At 39.1% G+C, this 7,743-nt stretch overlaps 1 long non-coding RNA gene across 1 annotated transcript; it reads right to left on the bottom strand.

Annotated features, from left to right (window-relative positions):
* Window positions 1–1,757: 1,757 nt before the first annotated feature.
* LOC128247890 (uncharacterized) lies at window positions 1,758–3,446 on the bottom strand. The gene is made up of 2 exons (XR_008264196.1): window positions 3,146–3,446; window positions 1,758–1,989 (listed from the first exon to the last, which is right to left on the bottom strand). It is a non-coding gene; the product is annotated as an uncharacterized LOC128247890 (long non-coding RNA).
* Between the last annotated feature and the right edge of the window lie 4,297 nt (window positions 3,447–7,743).

Consider the following 7,743-nt stretch of genomic DNA (forward strand, 5'->3'; position numbering starts at 1 on the left):
GCGACTTATTTTGAAAATTATGAATAGCGTTTGTTTTATAAAAGGAATTTTTTTATCAAAAGACACTTTAATCTCTCAGAGCCCCGGTCATTTTTATTTATTTATCTATTTTTTTTTTTACAAAACTTTAGACTTCCTTCGAAAGTATTTTGAGAAACCTGTTCTAAACATCAGCAATAATAACAAACAGCAACGCTAACAACAACAACGTTGTTACGCCATCGCTACAGTCGCCGCCATCACCACAATCTCCACTACCACCGCCATCACCACAATCTCCACTACCACCGCCATCACCACAATCTCCACTACCACCACCGCCATCACTAGTATTTAGTCAATCGGCGGCGTGATTTGAACACGAGAATCATTTATCAAAGTAATTGCCAACGAAGTATCCGCTTCGATGGTCTGACTGTAACTGAATATTTTGCACAGCCTAAATATTTGCGCATAATGTTTGTTACTATAGTGTTTAATCGTAGCTCATTTTCGATTACTTTACGTGATTATCTTAGGTAAGCCAAACTTGCGTGGGATTCTGCTCCGGGCCGACTCACCTTGGTTACACCCGGTGATAACTATTGAGAGAATGTCAGTTATAGTATTTTCCAAGATCCTTTACTTTTCAAAAAAAAAAAACATATTAAAAAATAGCGTATTTGAGAGAACAAAACATTCTTTTATGAGCAGTAGCTGTAGGTAGCGGTGCAGATAGTCAAGCCGGGCGCCCTCTTCACGATACAGTATTCGTAAAAATATTTACGGCATCGTCAAGTATCACAAAAGCTCACTGACTGAACAGAAAGCTGTTTTCTTGCATGTGTTGAATATGTTGTTAAGTAGAGATAAGTAGTATGTACGCATTACGTACACTGACTGACACAACATACCACTTAAAATATAATTTCTATCGCAGGCACAAGGCCAGAAAAAATTTGGAGGGAAGAGGTGAGATGTTAACGATTAAATTGGCCTTCGGTACTTTTATTTTCTAGTTTATATATCTATATATTTATTTATTTTGATGTTTCTATTAGCGATAGAACCCGTGGTAAACGCCTTAGTGGCGCGTAGTATTTTAAGATGTCTGTTATATATACATATGAACGTAAGCAGTGTTCTGCACTTGATAAATTTTTATATACCCAACGATATTCTAATAGGGCCGGGGCTTGACAATTCGGGCCGCCGGTAGGTCATATCGTTCAACGAGAGTCGAACCTAGCCCACCGCATTACAATGTTGACAGTTCTCGCGGTGGCAACATGCCTTTTGAGCGAGGACTGACGGAGGTAGGGATATTGATTACAGACTGCTGTTGATAAGATACGAACCGCTAACCGCTCGGCTAGATGCTCGATAGTTTTATCCACTTGTCCGTCTCTGTTTACTATTTGTAAATAATACAAGAATTTTACGCAACAAAATATAGGCAAAAAGAAGTTTATATAATATATATATATATACATATATATATATATATATGTATATATATATATATATATATATATATATATATATATATATATATATATATATATATATATATATATATATATACATACACACACTTATACATGTATACACATATACAGGTATATTCATATACACATTTATACAAACATAATCACACACACGTATATACACTCATTCACATATATATATATATACATATATACACACACATATATATGGAGAGAGAGAGAGAGAATTTAAACAGGCAACTTTCAATTACTTTATAAGTTGGAACCTACCGAAATGTTTCTCCGACTAGCTTAAATCGCGGGTCGACGTAGCCGCCCACAAACTGAGGTAGATTCCGGTACCGACAAAATTCAAAATAATACCAATAAATAGCTATTATAGCAAAGAAAAAAGCTCCGTTGACGGGAAACTTCATGATTCACCTAGATAATATTTTGATTTGAATGTTCCTGGCGCACGAATGTAAATATAGGCTTTTGCTCTGCTTGAAATCCGGTCTACCTATAAAAAAAAAATACGAAGGAAGAAAACAGATAAAATAGGAACAAAAGCTTCCTCTACATTTCTCAACATGTATTTCAGGTCAGACTTGCATATTATATAAACATTTAACCTCATTTGTTCGGATCTACTGACTTATAAATTTACACTTTACTTACGATTTCAACCCGTTCGACTTCAGCAATTCAAAACATCAACATTGCTGTTATTTATTAGTTTATTTCATTTTTATCGTAAAGCGTCACTGGTTACATACAGCTTTTAAGAAGGAATCGTGCCCGTACCGATTTTGTGAAACCCAGCTTCAGAAGATAGGAGCTGAGAGCCGTTAGTTTCTGTTTTACCTTTAAGGGATACAGGTACAGATTCTTATGCTATAATGCGTCGGGAATGTCTGCAAATTTCTCATTAGTCTGGTATAAATATTTTCTGTAAGTTTCTCTTTTTTATCTTCTTTCAATAATCTCTAGCATTATAACTCTTTTACTCTTCTACATGTTTCTGTCATTGGACTGCGGCCATGCTGGGGTACCGCATTTGAAGGGATTTTAGTCGAACAAATCACCCCCAGTATTTATTATTTATATTATTTTTTATTCATTATTTGTTTTAACCGTTCAAATTCCACCGAGGTCGACTTTGCCCCGGTGTCAAGAAATTAAGTACAAGTTGTGTACTCGGGTCGATTTAATCGACTGCCCACCCCCGCCCCAGAATTTCAGGCCTTGTGCCTAGAGTAGAAAAGATTATTTATTTTAACCTGGTACTCATTCTGTTGTTCCCGTTTTACCGGACCGCTAACTTGCGGGGATGTAAGCAAACCAACACCGATTATTAAGCGGTGGTGGCGGACAAACACAAAGAAACACACACATAGATATATACACCTATATACGACGGGTTTCTTTCAGTTTCCGTCTATGTAATCCACTCACAAGGCTGTGGTCGGCATCCATCCGTCCATCCATCCGTCTATCTATCCATCAATTCATCCATCCAGCTATAGACACATACGTACATGCAAGTCTCTTCTTAATTTCAAAATGTTATGTTGCTTTTGTTATCGACATTCCAAAGATGGAAATTTGTGTCTTCATTGGAAACTGATTTATTCCTTATAGGAAAAACTTAAAATGATTAAAAATAGAATACATACATTTCAGTGGGAGATCCAGGATTTTTTAATGGGTGTTGCCCAAAAGATTTTAGGTGTTGCCCAAAGGTTTTTGGGGTGTTGCATTCTAGTGAGCAGGTCGGGCAACACCTAGTAGGTCCGGCAACTGTTATTCTAGTAAGGGTCGACTCTCTTTTCCTTGACTGTTGCCCGAAAAACCTCGGTCCCAATTTTGTGGTGTCTGCTCGACTAAAAAGAGTGTTGCCCGGGCAACTAGGACAACACCCCTGCACCCGTCACTGTATTACATACATACATACATACATACATACATGAACTATTGAGTAATCTGCAGTTACTCTATCCAGATTACAAGTTCAGGTTTATACCTGTAATTATTGGGGCCCTGGGATATGTAACACACTGCCTAAATACTAATCTTGAGAAATTAGGCTTCTCAAAACCAGAAAGGAGAAAACTAATTCGAAGACTACAGATCCAATCCATTACTGGAACTGTAAAAATCTGTAAAACTTTCCAGAATTTTATCATTTAGATATACATGAGCATGTCTAGATATGTAATTATATGCATGAGAATGCATACATAAAACATACAAATCTGCATATATACATATATACATACATACATACATACAAACAAAAATATCCAATTATTGATGTTGAAATTCCAATGAAGGAACCTTGGAACTAGGCTAGAAACTGGTTCTTTCTCTATTGACAAGGAATCTTGAAATAAACTTAATAATGACATACATATATTCGTGCACGCATACATTCACACATACATACATACTATTCACCTATGAGGTAAGCGATGAGTCAGACGCTATACAATGCAAAAAGACTGTGCTGATTATAAACATATAAAAAGTCACATTGATATTGCAATACATACTCACCCAAAATATAAAAGAATATTGTTGAACTATTCCTTTTAAAATTTGTTAGCATAAAAAATACGAGACATAATTATTTGGGATCAGATTTGTATGTATGTATGTATGTATGTATGTATTATGCAAGGCTGGCCCTAGGGTTGCTGGCCCCATTAGCAACATTTTTGTGAGGTGAATGAGAGATTCTGCTTGGTTACGCTCTTTGCATGTCATTCCTGAGATTATGTGGCTTTCGGCCCTTTTGATACCGGACAAGTTGAAGTCACCCATCAGAAATATATCAACGCTTTGATCCAGTCTTTTTAGAACTTCTTTTATCATTGCAAAACTTCCCTCAAATTTACTACCTTGATTTGAGCTACCAGGCAGACGATAAAGTGTGTATATTACCACACCAAGTTGCTTTAAATGCACTACAAGTGTGTCACAGACTGAGTTTGAGTGTGACAACAGAGTTAATGGTATGACGTCTTCACAGATGTATGGAATACAGCAGATATTGGTATGTGTATCGCTACGTCATTTATATCTGCAGAGAGATGTGTCTCCGTAAGTGCAGTGCATATCGTTTGATTGCATGCAGAAAGATCCTTGAGGTATGCAATTTTTGATTGTTGTTGCTTCGTAGGAGGCCTTTTATATTCATTAAAAGAATTAGTGTGATTGTCGGGTTTGCAGCAATGGTGGCATTCCTGGGTCAGTTATTTGTGACGCTCTTGTATGTGGGTGTACGTGTCATAGTTGTGTGTGCAACCATGCCGGCTGCTGCAGCATCTTTTGTGCCACATTCAGAAAATGTTGTTCTATGATTACAGCTCGCACTACATCCGCATACAGTTCTTTTGGTCTTTGTTGTAGGCCTGTAGTGTGGTAAGAGTTCCTACGGGTATGGCTTTGTCCTACCTTGTTGACGGTGTATTTTGCCATGTGTACCATTCTGCCTGAGCTTTGGATGTGTAAAGTGGCAGTTCGTTCCCATCTCACCATACCAGCAGATACCTTTATCATGGAATTTACAAATGGCGCGTGCTTCTTCTAACGTCTTGTTTCTATTTCTCTTCTTTTTTTTACTTCTTGATACTCTTTTGATACTGGGCGCGCTTTCAACAGGCTTCACAGTTCCTTTACCTTTCTCGTAGTTTTAAGATGTGGTGCTGGGACTGCTTTTCTTGGAGGGTTTGGGTCTCTTTCTTCTTCAATTCCTCCATCTCCATGAATTTGGGTATCTTCGTTCAGATGGCCTTTTTATGCCTTTCTTATTGGGTCGTCTACTCGCGGGTCCAGTGTTGGAACTGTTCTCTGTATCAGGTACTTTACCTCAGGATTCCCCATTTTAAAAATTAGTGATTAAAGGTACGTTTCTGACAGGTACGTCATTAAAGGTGCGTTGCTGACAGGTTTACTTAATTAAAGGTACGTTACCGACAGCTTTACTTAATTGGTCTATTAATCAGTTGAGGTAAGTTGGACGACCTAAAAAATTAATGCTACTTTCTTTAGAGCCATGGTGCTGACGAAAATAGCATTAATTTTTCTCTCAACTGATCAATAGACCAATTGAGTAAACCTATCAGTAACGAACCTATAATGACTACTGGAAACAGCTGCAAGCCAAATTTGCTCTAATAAAAGAAAAATATGTCATGACCATTATTTATGCCTTCTCTTGTATATCACTCTGTGTAATAAACCAGTTTAAGTGGAGCCCAACCACAGATTTACAATAGAGAATTGTGATGAACCATAACCTTGGACCCTGCCATAAGAATACTTGGACTTCTTCACTAAACTAAGCAATATTGAGAGCTTATGAAGTATTGAGTCCAGATTTATAATCCCTCACTATTAACTATGTATGTATGTATGTATACATTAGCGTAGCTGGGGGGCGTAGTGCTATCCGCCCAGGGTGGAACTGTTAAAGGGGCGGCACTTTTGGATCTTCCGTAGGCAATATGTGTTTTTTGTGGGGTCCGGAGGCGGCAAACGAAAGGGCCAACCCGGGCGGTACACTCTAGCTACGCTAGTGTATGTGTGCGTGTATATATATATATATGCGCACACACACACACACACACACACACCGTCGACTGCGACGACAAGGGTTCTAGTTGATACGATTAACGGAGTAGCCTGCTCGTGAAATTAACGTGCAAGTGGCTGAGCACTCCACAGACACGTGTACCCTTAACGTAGTTCTCGGGGGAAATTCAGCGTGACACAGAGTGTGACAAGGCTGGCTCTTAGAAATAGAGGTACAACAGAAACAAGAAGAAAGAGTGAAAGAAAGTTGTGGTGAAAGAGTACAGCAGGGTTCGCCACCATCCCCTGCCGGAGTCTCGTAGAGCTTTAAGTGGTTTCGCTCAATAAACACTTCCGGTCTGGGAATCGAAACCACGATCCTACGACCACGAGTCCGCTGCCCAAACCACTGGACCATTGCGCCTCCACTATACACACACACATATGCATCTGCGTGTGTGTGTGTGTGAAGGCACGTGGCTTAGTGGTTAAGCTTTTGCACACGCGATCGCTAGATCGTGAGTTCGATTCCCTGACCGGGTAACGCGTTGTTTTCTTGAGCAAAGCACTTCATTTCACGTTGTTCCAATCCCTGTTTCGATTAGTAGGGAATGTTGGCCTACTCGCCTAGCCACCAAAGTGGCGTCATTCGAAGGTTAAAACGATGCAAAGTGCATGGTAACCAGCGATGCGTAACTACATCTGATAATGTGATCAGTCAAGTGATCACGTGGTGTGTGTGTGTATGTCTTTGTCCATCCCTATCCCCATCGCTTGACATTCGGTGTTGATTTGTTTACATCTTAACTCAGTGGTTCGGTAAAAGGAACCGGTAGAATGAGTACCAGACTTTAAAAGATAATAATGATGATAATAATAATAATAATAATAATAATAATTATTATAATAATAATTATAGTAATAATAATAAGGCGCAGGAGTTGCTGTGTGGTAAGTAGCTTGCTTACCAACCACATGGTTCTGAGTTCAGTCCCACTGCGTGACACCCTGGGCAAGTGTCTTCTACTATAGCCTCGGGCCGACCAAAGCCTTGTGAGTGAATTTAGTCGACGGAAACTGAAAGAAGCGATGCTGGTGTGTTTACGTCCTCGTAACTTAGCGGTTCGACAAAAAAATAAGTCCTGGGGTCGATTTGCTCGACTAAAGGCAGTGCTCCAGCACGGCTGCAGTCAAATGACTGAAACAAATAAAAGAATAAAAAGTACTCTAGTCGATTTGTTCAACTAGACTCTTCACATCGGTACCCCAGCATGGCCGCAGTCCAATAACTGAAACGAGTAAGAGATGAAAAATTATGCCTTTGATTACAGGAAAAGAACATCTATGCTGCAGTTATGATGAATCTGCTGATACTCCACTAAGACCCTTTTAGGTTTAAATCTGTAATAGGGGCAGGCGTGGCTGTGTGGTAAGAAGCTCGCTTCAAAACTGCATGGTTCCAGGTTCAGTCCCAGTGCATGGCACCTTGACAAAAGTCTTCTCCTATTGCCTCGGGCCGAGAAAAGCCCGTCGTATTATATATTATATATATGGCTGTGTGGTAAGAAGCTTGCTTCAAAACCACATGGTTCTGGGTTCAGTCCTAGTGCATGGCACCTTGACAAAAGTCTTCTCCTATAGCCTCGGGCCGAGAGAAGCCCGTCGTATATATATTATATATATATATATATATATATAT

Source organism: Octopus bimaculoides, chromosome 5 (assembly GCF_001194135.2).
Source record: "Octopus bimaculoides isolate UCB-OBI-ISO-001 chromosome 5, ASM119413v2, whole genome shotgun sequence".
NCBI lineage: Eukaryota > Metazoa > Mollusca > Cephalopoda > Octopoda > Octopodidae > Octopus > Octopus bimaculoides.